The sequence below is a fragment of the Enhydra lutris genome, unplaced genomic scaffold (genome assembly GCF_002288905.1).
Source record: "Enhydra lutris kenyoni isolate GAN:26980312 unplaced genomic scaffold, ASM228890v2 scaffoldscaffold9, whole genome shotgun sequence".
NCBI classification, from domain to species: Eukaryota; Metazoa; Chordata; class Mammalia; order Carnivora; family Mustelidae; genus Enhydra; species Enhydra lutris.
The window spans coordinates 80,852,776-80,867,436 of record NW_019154093.1 but is presented as its reverse complement, the minus strand read 5'-3'; positions in this window follow the sequence as shown (position 1 = coordinate 80,867,436).

The following is a 14,661-nucleotide window of genomic DNA, read 5'->3' as shown; positions in this document are numbered from 1 at the left end:
TATATGTATATGTATATGTATATGTATATGTATATGTATATGTATATGTATATGTGTGTGTATATATACACACACATATATAGTCCCCTTTTTATTCCTGGGGCATTACTTGACTTTTCTCAAATTTTGTTTCTAATTTTGTTTGTTTGTTTTGTTTCATAAAAGTGTTCTTTCTATCTCATAAAATTCTGGCATCCTAGAGCTGGAAGGAGTCTCAGGAAGTCATTGCCCATTGGACACAGAACCAGATACTGAAACTTTCCAAGATTACTGGAGCCTCCTTGCCAAATTCCAGCTCCTGCCAGTACACATCCAATCAAAATGGTTTAAAAACATTTACATTCTGAGTGGTTCACTTATCTAGACCTACAAAAGCCATGGAAAGAAGAGCAGAGGGAGGAAATCATTTTTAAAATTCAGGTGTGCCTCTCTTGTGGCCATGACCCTGAAAATGTTTTATGTCTCAATAGAATCTTGTTTATTTTTTTAAGATTTTATTTATTTGTTTGAGAGAGAGAGAGAGAATGAGAGAGAGAGAGTGAGCATGAGAAGGGGGAGGGTCAGAGGGAGAAGCAGACTCCCTGCCAAGCAGGGAGCCCGATGCAGGACTCAATCCCAGGACTCCAGGATCATGACCTGAGTCAAAGGCAGTTGCTTAACCAACTGAGCGACCCAGGTGCCCCAAATCTTATTTTAAATACTTAGGGAAGGAAAGACATTCTATCATCAATTATTTTTATAAGACAAAAAGAAAAAAACCCACTTCTATTTAGTGCCCAGAGACCCTCATTTATTAGTTTCTTAAGTTTTTGTAGTACCTTATCTCAAGGTGAATTATCATGATAAATGTTTATTAAACTACCCACCTCTAACTATCTTACTTAAAATGATTTTTATGGATGCCTGAGTGGTTCAGTTGGTTAAGCGTCTGCCTTTGGCTCAGGCCATGATCCCCGGGTCCTGGCATCGAGTCCCACATCAGGTTCCCTGCTCAGTGGGGAGCCTGCTTCTTCCTCTCCCTCTGCTGTTCACCCTCCAATATGTGCTCTCTGGCTCACTCTCTCGCTGTCAAATAAATCTTTAAAAAAATGATTTTTAAGGAAAGTTTTGATTGTGTATATGGACATAGAGGAAAGTACACAAATCATAAAAGCACAGCTCAATGAACTGTCACAAACTGAATACACCTTGGTCACTAGCCTGTAGATTGAGAAACAAAGGAGCACCACAACAACATTGTCTACATCCTATCGAGTCTCTGGTGAGGCCAAGGCATGACTTGGCTCCCCACTTCCCACCTAGAACTTTGCCTCTTCTTGGGCTCCCTCAGGCCAATGTTTTTGGGGAGTGTTGCAGAAAGAGAACTGGGTTCGGAGTAAGAAGGTGTAAAGTTTATTTAGAGCAAAGCACAGGAGGAATGGACCTGAGACTAGTCAGATCTGATGGGCAGGGAGGAGGGAACTGACTGCGTCTTTGGGCAGTGATCTTACAGCAGGCTCAAGCATAGCATGGCTGTGGAGGCCCTGGGAAACTGAGGCAGTATGATAAGAGTAAGATAGGGGCCTAGAAGGAGGGAGAAAGTGATGTTGGCACTGTCAGAGAAAGGAAGATGCCACACATGAGGAGTGCTGACTTCAGCTCTCTGAGCTGGTGTCTCTAGACCCCCTTCCTGCCCACCTCCTTGACGGTGTCCCTGGGGAAAGGAGGTAGGGTTTAGTCAGATGGCTTGTGCCCCCATCAGATGGGTCAAACTCTCTGAGCTTTAGCTTCCAAATCCAAAAAAAGGAAAGGTAATTAGCCTCTCTGCTTCATGGAAGTGTGCCCCAGTCAAACGAGGCAGTGAATACACATGAAAACAGTTGTCTTTTTACAATACTTCTCTTTCTTTGCCAACCACGGGCCCCTTCTCACTTTACCGTCAGGATGACTTGGCAAGCAAGTCGGACGAGAACAGAGGAAGGGAAATTCTCAACCCCTTGTTGTGGCTCCCTTCACCTCTGGGGCCCCAGATTTCTTATCTGAGGATTAACGTTTTCAAATCCTCCTTCAGGGAAAAGGGATTCCGTGAAAGTGTAAATTGTTAGCTGATCATTTCATATCTCCTAACCAACCATGTCCACTCTGAAGCTGACTTACATTTAGATCCCGGATGTCTCTTTCACCAGCTGTTGTACAGCCTGAAACTTCCGGCACCGGTGTCCATGCCTCTTGGGACAGAGATTCCCACCATTCCCACATAGTTTGCCAGAAGAAGAGGACCCCCACCTGCTAGGAATAGTTAACTCACCAGCCTGCTGTAGTTCTCAGTTCAAACATTGGTCTCCCAGTCCTCACATCAGCCTGGATTTTCAGTTGCAAGCATCCAAAAATGATTCTGGAAGATTTAAGCAAGATGGAGTTGATTTGAAAGATACTGGGGAGCCCACAGAAGGCTGGCTAGAGATCTTTGCCATTTGGCTCTGCTACCAGGAACGGAGCTTGAAGATCATACTCCAGGGAAGATGCCATGAAGTTATCACAGGCCATGACTGCCTCTGGAAACCAGATATAATTGCTACCACCACCACGGCCGTCACTCATTGATAACTGGAGTCTTTACATCTCTGCTTCTTCCCTCCATGAGCTTCTGATTCAAAATATTGGTGGGAGCATCTGATTGGCAGAGCCCGGATCATGGGTCCAAGTTCTGGTTGCAAAGATGGCTCAGAAACAGATGATGGGATCTTCTCAGCTTTGATTCTGGTGAGTGGGATCTACCTCTTAACATAGGGGATTCTCCAAACAGAGGAAGGATGTTCAGATGCTGGTTGGCCAGAACTAGTACCCCTTCCTCACAGCCCGCACACCCATCTCTTGTGAGTGGTGTTTGAACAAATCAGCATCCTTTAATCCATCTAGCTCTGGGACACAGACAAGTTTCTGAAGCCTACAAGTCGGAGGACCAGGAAGTAGATTCTTGAGAATCTTCAAGGACAGAGGCCATCCAATTCATACAACCCTGCCGGTGTTCTCTGCTCTTGGCCAGGTGATACTTTTTCCTCTTCAGAATTCTTACAATGGGCCCTGCATGGATGTTTGGTGGAAGAATGAAAAGAAAAGAAAAAAGAAAAGAAAGAGGTGTTGGATAACATCTGTCCCCACCCCCATGTTTCAGTTTTCATCCCTGACTCTGTGATGTGTTAGCCACAGCTCTGTGCCTCAGTTTACCTGCCTGTTAAAAATAAATAAATAAAAGAACCTGGCCTAGCTTACCTGTTGTGCCTATAGCTCCAGCAGTGGCGTGACAGAGATAACGGGTGTGTGGCGGCGCTGCCCAGCACTTCATGGGGTTGGCTGCATATAATGACAGTGTCCCAGGGCTGGTGCTTGTGTAACAGGCAGATTTACCGAGAGGGGATGACTGTTTGCTCAGCAGCCTAGAAGTCTATAATTAGACTGTCACAACATCAGCAAAAGTACAGGATCAATGTAATCAGAGAAGAAATGGAAAAGAACACAGCATCAGTCAAAGCCTCCAGTGGGTCCCCGTGGTTTCCGGAGCCTAATCGCCCAGGCGGATTCAATGTCCCACTTGTGGGTTTCCTCCTGGTGATGACCAGGTTGGTTTGGGCCTCTGCTGACTGGCCCCCTGAGCCACCCAACTCTCCCCGCCCTCGTCCTCCTCCCTTCCTCTGCTCACTGAGTCTTCGGGATGAGAGCCCAAAGGAGGCAGGACTTGTACCCAAAACTTAGTGGCCAAGGCGCTTCCGTTCATCGTAATTGTATGTGTGTGGGAGTGTAGGAGGGCCAGCTTCTCTGAGATGGGATTCCTGGGGCCCATGTGGCCCTCCTGGGAATCTGCATTTAGCTAATCCTCCCAGTGATTCTATGCATGCTGAAGCTGGAAGGCCACCAGGCTGAGCCATGCTCCTGTCCCATGGTAGACTTGTCCTCTTGCTTCTACTGTGCACCTGGTGTGACCCTCGAAGTCAGGATGGCAGCGAGATGGAGGCAGCCAAGGTCAAAGGGCCACCTCAAAGCCAAGGAATGATAATGAGCCTCTTATTTTCTTCTTAATCACATTAAGAATTCCAAGCTGCAGACATGTTTATCTCATTAATCCTCATGACATCTGATCTAGGGGGTAATGACCAGTGTCTTTAGTTTCCTTCAACCAAAGTTGAAGGGGCCCAGATCTATCCTCAAAGGATCTGGATCCAAATGCTTCTAGTCTCCCCTGAGCCCGAATCCTCTTAGGTAGAAACAACTCAATTTCATAAATGTGTGATCTTTTATTTCTTACAGTTTTTTTTAACAGAAATAATGCATGCTGTATAAAAATCAGAAAATATAGAGAAGCAGAAGGAAGAGATATATCATTACTAACCACACAGCAACCATCCTGTTAACGCTCTGTGTTTATCCTTCCCCACCAGCGTGCGTGTACACATTCTCACACGCACATATTTGGACAGCTAGGAGAGGACTACCTGACAGGAACCGTAGCTTCTAGATGAAGGGTGCTCTGTGGCCAGCAGGGAAGGAGCCAGAGGGAAAAGACCTGGCTGCTTATTCCCTGTGCCTGCTGATCTCCTGCTTGTGTCTCCCCGTGGCCAAGCTCAAGCAGAAGGCAGGTCGGTGCCGTCATCCCCTGAACTCAGCCTCCTCAAGACACAGAGTGGGAAGTTGGACGGGAGGAGAGAGGATCTGGATGGACAAATGGAAGCCGTCCAACATGCTTTCCTATGTGCACTTACGAATACAACAGTTCGTTTTCCATTTCTAGAATTCCAGACCCAGATAATGCAGTGTTCTGTTTTAAGTTAATTCTCTCCTTGACCACAGCGAGTGGGTGAGCTGTTATTTTGTGGTGTTGCCCTTAACACAGTGAGTTATGAGCCCCGGCTGCTAGCTCTGGCTTCTCTACTCGCTCGTTGGAGACAAAGTCAGCTCTACCGTTTATTCAGTCAATAAGGCCTCTTCCCTGATACCAGACGCAGCACTGGGCACCACGGAGGAGTCCGAGGACTGGCGCCTGGAGCTCACAGCCTCACAGGGGCTGAGGGGCACCACATCAGCATCCGTGAACCAGGCAGAGACAAGCCCCGGGAGGAAGTTCTGCACTTACGTTAGTGACTTATAAGCTCCTATTTCAGGCCAAGAGTAATTGATATTAATTAATAATAGTATTACTATTACTTATTATTGCATTGTATTTACTATATCCTGCCGCTGTTCTAAGTGTCTTGTAGCTTATTATTAAATCTTCCAACAGCCGCATGAGGTAAGTTGTATTGTCCCCATTTTATAGCTGAAGAAACTGGGGCATGAGAAGTTTCGACAAGTGAAGCTAGAATTTGAACCCAGACAGTCTGACTCGAAGGCCTATTTTCTCAAAAATCTATGTGTTACTACAGTGAGTCTGGGATCCAAACTACTTCAACATTATTCTAAAGTGTTATTTGCCTTTTGAACTCTCGTTCCCTCCAGAGTGACACTGGAGTTTCCAGAGGCTGCATGACATCCTTGACATCAGTCTGAGGCTAATGGAATGTATGCTCTATATCCTTGTGTTTTAAAACTCCCTCAGTTTGAATTTCTAATACAGTAAATACCACAGAAATAACTCACTTAAGCAAAAGTTCTTTGGTGTTCTCAAGGGGATCCTAAGGGGTCCTATAAAAGGGTTTTGAGATCAAAAAGTTTGAGAAGCACTGTGTTAATCTTAACCTGGGAGGGGGAATGGTCAGAGTGAAGGATCTCATTGGATTACTGGACCAAATTTATTAGCCCTAGTTTCCTTTCCTGAATCAGAGGACCAGGTAAGGCAGACTCTACACTAGAGAATGATAGAGCGCAGAGGAACCCAGAGTAGTCATCTGGCCCATTTTCTTGACTTTGGGGAAGATGGCTTCAGATGGGCTGGGGGCTTCCCTGCCCCTGGTCCCCTCATGGACTTGCCTGTGGCCAGGGTGGCTCTGCTCATCTTATCCAGAACCCCTGGGCCAAGTCCACCCCAGGTCAGGGCTTGAAATTCACCAGGAGATTTGAGAATACCCAGTTTGGCCCTAGTAATTGTTATTTGTGAGAGGGAGCGGACATTTAAGGCTTTGCAATTTTCAGTATAGTATAATTTTAATTATCTGTCAAGATAATTAAATGATTGCAATATGGCCTAGTTTTTTCAGTCTATGAAATGGGGAGTAAGTAATAGTAATTACTTTTTAATTAATAGACATTGGGAATTGTAGCAAATGAAGTTTAGCCAATCACGGGGAAAGATTAAAACCTAACTCTAGGGATGGTAGAAAATAATTGATATTCCTTGCTTAAAAGTGAAAAAAATTATTCAGCCATAAAAAAGGATGAGATCTTGCCATTTGTGACAACATGGATGAAGTTAAAGGGTATTAGGCCAAGTGAAAGAAGTAGGACAGACAAATATCATGTGATTTCACTTATATGTAAATCTAAAAAACAAAAGAAATGAATAAACAAACAAAAGAGAAACAGAGCCATAAATACAGAGAACAATATAATGGAATTTAATGGTTTCCAGAGGAGGGCAAGTTGGGCATTGGGTCAAATGGGTAAAGGGGAGTGGGAGACACAGACTTCAAGTTATGGAGTGAATAAGTCACAGAAATAAAAGATACAGCACAGAGAATATAGTCAATGGTATTGTAATAGCACTGCATGGTGACAGATGGTAACTACACTTGTGGTGAGCACAGCATAAAGTATGGACTTTTCAAATCACTATGTTGTACACCTGAAACTAACGTAACATTGAGTGTCAACTATACTTTAATTAAAAAACTAATAAGCTTTTTTAAAAAGTGGAAATAAAATAGGAAATGTCTGTATTGGGAATTCTAGGCTGGTGACCAGTATCCATTTCTTCTCCCCTGACTGAGGAACTGCCGCAATGCTTGGGTAGAGTTGATGTGGACAGCTCCAGCATCCCAAAATGATGGGCCCAAGCCTCCCCCTTGCCTTGGGATCATTTAGGGATGGGATGTTGCTTTAGTGGTTGGAGAAAGGGAAGCGGTGAATGGTCATCTCTGTCTCGGTGAGATCATGGGGAGATGTGAGTCCCGGAATGGTTACCATTGTTTTGCGGCTTTGAGAGAAGCCAACGTGTCATGATACCCACACACCAGCAAGGGCAGGACCAACAACTCAAGACAACCAGGTCAGAAAGCCACACTGTCATCCAACTTTTCTCTTTAGGAGCCCACAACTCCCTGTGTTTTAGCTAATTTAACTGTATTTTCTGATACTTAGTAACCAACAGATCTGATATAATTAACTTTTTTTACAATTCAAATGCTGTGCGACAGAGAAAAGGGCTGTTGTGTTGACCCAACAAAAAGTGCCAACTCTGACAATTTAAGGACAATTCTGATTTTACATCACCTGTCCTCAAGCTGATCTTCCAAATGACATCTTCATGCCCCACAGTCCCCCTGCTCTACCTTACACACTGGTACGTCCTCCTCTGGTTTTGTTTTTCTTTACAAATAAAACTCTCCTTTCCCTGTTTTATTGTGTAGTGACCAAGCATCAGAAATGTTAGCCTCAACAACCAAATTTTCTCCGGGGTCAAGGAAAACAGAGGCTGGGAGGGCAGCACCATGTGCATCATAATGCTTTGTTAAGCCAACTGGAGCACCAGTTCTCTGTAGCAGGACAAAAGCAGCAGCGCGAAGGACACGATTCAGCTGCTGGTTTGGAAGAAGGGGCGCCCAGATCAGACAGGCTGGGTTCAAGTCCCAGCTCTGCCTGTTTCTCTGGGAGTTTTATCTGACCTCGCTGAACTTCAGTGTTCTTATCTCAAGATAATAAGATAGTGATAGAGATGCCTGGGTGGCTCAGTTGGTTAAGTGTCTGCCTTTGGCTCAGGTCATGGTCCCAGAGTCCTGGGATGGAGCCCCACACCAGGCTCCCTGCCTCAGCTTCTCCCTCTGCCTGCCACTCCCCTGCTTCTGCTCTTTCTCTCTCTGTCTCTGACAAGTAAATAAGTAAAATCTTAAAAAAAAAAAAAGTGATGGTAATAATAAGAGAACCCTTCTCATTGGGGTGTTGTGAGGATTAAATGAGCTAATTCATGTATACTCATGAGTGTGTATGGCAAACGGGAAGTTTTCAAAAAAAAAAAAATGTTAGCTAGAGACAGTCTGAGAGACTTCCTGTCACTGGGACTCTGTGCTCTTTCCCGACAAAGGAGGGGATCCTCTGAAGGGTCTCCAGGGTCCCTTTCAGACTGATGTGCCCAGAACTCACTCACACACAGTGTCCCCAGAAGCACTGCAGGGGCTGTCTGTCTCCAGGGCTCTCAGAGAGGACATCCATGTCAGTTTTGTTTTTGTTTTCAGTATAGAAACTGAAACAGAGAAACACATGGCCAGTTCCTGCTGATCATCACATATACAGCACAGGAAGAGGGGGGCCATGAACATGGAGCTCAAGAGTCTACGATACTGTCACCCTGCCCTTGGGCCCTCAGGATGCTCATCCATAAATAGGGTCAACTCCCCCCCCCGTCTCTCCAAGTAACTGTGAGGGTTATATAAAACAACCCATTCAATGTCAGAAAGCCCCTGTCATACCATGGTGCCTTGTCAGTAGCCATTTCCTTCCTCCTTCTGGGGCCACGGCCACCACTGCAGTGAGTGGTGGGAAGGAGTTCCACCTGCAGTGACAGCAAAAGAAACTCTCTCTCCGGGCTGTAGATAACAAGGCTTATTTGAATGTTGCTGGGATACTGAGGAGACAGGAAGCTCCCAGGGAGCCCAGACAGGGGAGAGCTGACCTCACAGCTCTGATACCTGGCTAATACCTGGCTGGGGAACTAAAATGTTCCAGGGGCTCACTTTTCTCCCTGCCTTCTTAACAGATATTATTGATCTCTGATAATTAACAAGACTTTGCTCTTTTCTTTCTAGAGTCTTTTCCTACCACAAATTCCCAACTCAGTTGCTATCTAAAATGTAAACTCCCAGAGAGGAAGTCTGAGAGGCAGGTAGGCACCAGCAACTCTACATGGGCATGTGTTTTCTCTCTGATGGCTGGGAGGTTGGCCTCCCAGGACCAATGTGCTCAGCTGTGGCCACATGGTGCAATCCCAGGCTACAGGCTCTCCAGGAACAGCAAAGGGGGCCCACCTGCTACAGGGACAGTGGGCTTATCTATAAGCAGCAGTGTGACACAGCAGTATACAGTTATGGGCGTTTTCCTCCCTCCTTTCTCATTGTTCTGTTTTAGACCCACCCATCCAGGCCAAAGACCCTTCCGCATCAAGCTGGTGCCATCCCCAAGCAAAGGGGTTATTGTGCTAATAGAGCCTGGGAGCTGTGATAGCCTGTCTCCCAAAGTCCTTGTTTTTGTATGAAAGAGCCTCAAATAATCACAAGCCTAGTGCTTGCAGACTGTACAGAGAAGATTTTGTAACCACGTGGGCCCCAATCTGTACAAATTAGCTAAAGCAGAGGGCGAGGTGCCTGTCATGACCCAGACCCCAGGGAGCAGACTTCCTACTATGGCTATGGCACTTAGAGGTCTGTTTTGGAGCCATCTTGCTCACATCTGGGCAAGGTGAGACAGCTCCCTCGATCTTGCTGGTGGGGGCTGGGACAGCATGAATAACTGAGAGTCACAGCTGAAAGGGAGAGGGAGTGACCTGCTGTAACTGAGGGCCAGAAGATGCCTGGCCATGGTGCTGAGTCAGCCCAGAGTACCTACCTGGGGTTCAGGGTGGCCCCCTATAAGGTGGAAGAGGATCACATCGCAGGGTACCATGTGTCCTGGTGTTAGTTCCCTGGGGGAAGAGGTGTGCCAGTCACACTGGAGACAGCTGAGCTTCTGGGATGGAAGCCCTGCTCTGGGGTCCTGACTGGAAGTGCCAAGAGAGGGCTTTCCATCTGTGGGCACTGTCTGTTGCTTTGGGCCTTGTTCTTCAAACAGCGAGACCGTTGGAACCCCGTGGGGGTACTTGGGGTATATTCCCATGTCCCAAGCCCAGAGCCTTCCATTCCAGGGGTCTTTGATTTTGACAAGTACACCCGATAGTTCTGGCCCAAATGACCAAACACCACACCTAAAGAAACCTGGTGATAAGAGGAAGATTTTGGTGTCAGGCAGGCCTGGATTCGTAGCCCTGCTCTGCCACTTGCTGGTGGTATGGCCCCTGGCAAGCTGTTTCACCTCTCTGTGCCTCCATTTCCTCTTCTGAGAAATGGGAACAGAGAATATCCACGTCATTAGGGCGTTGAGGAGAAGAAATGTTAGGAGGTGCTGCTCTCAGTGCACGGGAAGGTGGGAGAGAGTGACAGAGTCTGACCAGAAGCTCACTTGCAGAACTGTATTTGTCAAGGGACACTTTTTACAGGAACAAATGTTAATTCTAATGCCCCGAATTAATTAATTCTAATGCAGCTTAGGGTTTTCCTTTCAGAATCTTCATTGATGAGCAAGTCAACCCTAGCACACCCCCACTCCAACACACTCACACCCGCCTCCTTTCTCTTGCAACTGGACAGGGCCTCTGCCTGGAAGCCCTCGGTGCTCCACTGTTGCCCATCTACTCCCCGCACCCCAAACAGATCACCTGTCAGCAGGAAGTGTGTTTCCTCACTGACATCACAACTGTGTAGACACCCCACGCAGATACCACAAGGACTCTTAGATCTTACACTTTCAGTTTTTCAAGTAGTATTCCAAGAACTAGTATCCACCTACTAGATAAGTAGGATAGTCCATGTGGCCAAAGATCTGGGCTCACTGAGAGGCGGGGTTCTTGGATTTTGACAAGTACCCCTGATCATTCCAACCCAAATGACCAAGGACCACACCTAAAGTCATTTGGTTGGTTTTATACACATTAATGTTTGAGGATGGCAGTTTCATACAGAACACCTTGCAACCCCAAACCACTAAGCATAATTTAATCTTTGAAGCTTAGAAGGTGACTTTAAAATCGTCCTTTTTCATAATTACAGTTCAGGATAAACCAGCTTCTACCTCATGAAGCTTACAGCCCTGGCGAACATCCAAGAGTGATGTCTGTTCCACACAAAATAAGCTGGGGTACGTTGGTGGGATTGCTTCTGAGCCTTGGGGTTCCCAAACACACAGTGAGTTGGGGGGGTTCCCATGCCCTTCTAGTCTGTAGTCTGTATGTCTGGGTGAGGGAACAGGCCTTCATGTTTCTGTAGAATGTGCCTGATTTTGCTTCTGGTTTCACGGGCCCGAGGGCAGTGAGAACACATCCTTGCTGCCAATGATCCAATACAAAATACAGTTCTATTTGTTCTGCACTGAACAAATTCTCCAGGTCAGCCATCTGAGCAGAGCAGGGTTGGGGGTAACAGAGAAAGCCCAAGATGAGGACGCAGTTCTCAGCCCTAAGAACATTAGGCAAGTCTTTGTAACACTAGGACAGGCAAAGAAAGGGTGGATAGCTCCTCTGGGCACCCACTTCTTTGGCCTGACATGTACCTTTTGCCACCACACTGATGAGAGTCTCTTCTTGTCTTGAGCAGAAGAGACACAGCTCTGAGGGGTGGCTGAGAGACCACACGTCTATGCCAACTGCTGTGTCCCTTCCCTGTGGTGCATTCCCAGAAGAGCAAGCCTAGCTTTACAGTGGCTGTCATTTCCAAGGTGGCTTTGGGCAATGGCAGCCAGAGGGCTGCGGTTTTTGGCCACGCCTGACCAGCACTCCATGGGCCCCTAGTCACACCGATGTGAGAAAAGGCTCTGAACAGGGACTACAGAGCTTTGGAGCAAAGCTGACCTGATCATCTGTTGGGTCGGCCTCATCTCCACACTCATCCTTATGCCTCTTTCTTCCTGGCTGGGTCTGGCCGTAGCTGCAGGGAAGTAGCAGCTAACAGGAGGAGAGCCTGCCAAAGTCAGTGATGACAATACTCAGAGCAGTAGCTCATGACAGACCATGAAGTTTTCACTGTGTGCTAGCAGCTGTACCAAGGCTGTCTCCTCCGTAGGATCTTTTGTTTGGAAATAACTGAGGCAAGAGAGGTGAAAGGACTTGTCAAGCCGCGAGCTTAGCAAGCTGGGGAGAAAGGATTCGGGTTCTCGTCATCTTGTTCCAGCGCTGCCCACTGTTGAAGAGCCATACCTTTCTAGGATGTTTGAGGGCAAGGGGCCTCCTTCCGGCTCCTGGGCAGCTCTGGGGACACCCTCTTTCTACCTGCTTTCTTGAAGCTTGGTGTGTGACCTGAGGAGAGGCAGAATTCTCTCTCAGAAACTTTCCACTGTTTGCCCAAGGACACCTGTTATGTTCCTTTTTCCCCGAAGGTCTTGAATCCAACAAACTTGGCTCAGAGTTTAAGAAATGCTCCCTACATTGCCACCTGGGAAGGAGGGGTTTGTTAAAAATCATTGCTTGAACCATCTCATGCCTTCTACATCAGAATCTTAAGCAGCCAGAAGGGCTCTTTGGAAACCCCATGCAGAGGGAACAGAGCACTAGCTTCAAGGTGGAAAGACTGGGGCTGATGTGGAATTCAGCCACCCAGGTAACCTCTCTGGGCCTGGTCTGTAAAGCAGGGTACCCGAAGCTGCCTTTCCTGGGTCCCCGCTTTATTGTGACGGTGAACCGTGATCACGGGTGTGACAGCTTTGTGATGAATTTTAAGAACTAGCTAGCATTTATCGAGCTTTCAGACTAAGGGCTCAAGGAGCATCATCTCTGAGCTTTTGGAAGTGCTGAAGGGAGCGCAGAGCCGTTAAGGAGTGACCAAGAAACTCACCGTAGAGAAGCAGCAGGGCCCAGGCTGAGTCAGAGCTGTTGACTCCCTTTCCAAGCGCTGCTGTCAGACAAATGCTATGCAGGGGTGAGTTGGTGCTGGAGGTCCAGAAAGCGGGATAGAGCCAAAACCCTCTGCAGAAGCATGAGTGCCACCCCGCTTAGAGGGGAGCCTGACACACGTCTCCTGCCCGGAGAGCTGCCGCTTCAGTCGCTAGGCATGGCTGTGCCACCTCTCTGCCTGCAGACAGGGAGCACCAGGTGACTCGAATCCTCAGCCAAACCTGAGGACAGTCGTTTTGGCAGCTGCCTCAGTCATGCCTCCTGTGGGAAGCCTTCCCAAGGATCAGGGCAGACGCCAGATGGGAACATGGGCTCCTGTAACAGGAGCACCCCCACCCCTGTTGTCTCTGCCCCCCAGCTCCTCCCACTTGAGTCCAGTCCCTGATGGGCAGGCTTGTCCTCCCGGGGGCTTCAGTCCCCACCGAGGGGCTTAGAAACCTCCCTGAGAACACACCTGCAGGCCAAGGGGTTCCCACCGCCCCGCTTCTACTCTCCTGCCAACCCCATTCTGCAACGGAGCTCCTGTGCCTCCATCTTCAAACATGAGTCCTTCCAGGGACGCCAGTTTGTGGAATTAATATTACTGTATTCATGGGGTGCCTGGGTGGCTCAGAGGGTTAAACCTCTGCCTTCGGCTCAGGTCGTGATCCCAGGATCCTGGGATCAAGCCCCATATCAGGCTCCCTGCTCAGCAGGAAGCCTGCTTCTCCCTCTCCCACTCCCCCTGCTTGCATTCCCTCTATCGCTGTTTCTCTCTCTGTCAAATAAATAAATAAAATCTTTTAAAAAAATTACTGTATCCATAATATTAGCTACAAAAAAAAGTGTTACAGTTTAACCCAGGACAGACTGCACATCAGCCCCGCGCTGTGCCCTGTGCCAGCATTACCTTAGCGAGTCACCACTCCTCGGACATTATTGACTGCACCTGCCCCCCACTCCCCACCCCGGAGGACAAAAGGAAACTGAGGGGCAGAGATACCAAGTGGTTAGCCAAGTTCAGCCAGCTAGCCAGTGACAAGCTGGGAAGTGAACCAGGGCTGTTGGACTTCAGGCAAAGCCCCTGCCCCACCGACATGGACGCCCCCCTGTGCTCTGGGTCTGATCTCCTGCCCCCTGCTCCACCTCTACCATTCCTTTGCCCTCCTAGAAATCAGGCTGTGGCCCATGTGGAGACTCCAAGTCCCCACCTTCCTGGACTTGCCTCCTTCTCCACTCCATAAGCACATCCGTCCTGTCTTGCCCCTCCCCCCACCCAGGTCTCCAGAGCCCTCTGGCCTCAGGCCACTTGCTCCCCACCCCCCAAGTCTGTGTCCATCCTTAGCCGACCCTGGGGTATTTCCAAAGGCTCCCTATCTATCCTGTGACTTTCAGGTTTCTCATGCTTCAAGCTGTTCTGCCGGTGAAGACCCAATCCCTCCTTCAGAATCATTCACCCTCATTCCCCAGCGGGACCATCCAGCTGCTGGCTGCAGGTGATGGGGACAGGCCAGACTTCCGGCCTGGCACCTAGGGCCTCACAATTTGACCCGAACCCCCTTCAGCCTGTCTCCCACTGCTGCCTCTCTAGTCTGGCCTGGCCTGCCTCCTCTTTGCTCCTCAGATGTATTTCATGAGTTTCCCCTCCATTCACATCAACGCACACATTGCTCACTTAGTCACTGTAAAAGATTTATTGAACACCTTCGTGGCTATGCGTCATCTCAGGCCCCATGGAGGTGAAGAAGCCTCGCCCCGCCGTATGGAGCTGATGCCTGAGCCAAAGATACGGACTGGTGTTCTTTGAGGAACTGAAAACCCAGGGCGGTGGAGCAGGGCAGGCTGGGGAACATGGCTTGAAAGAAAGC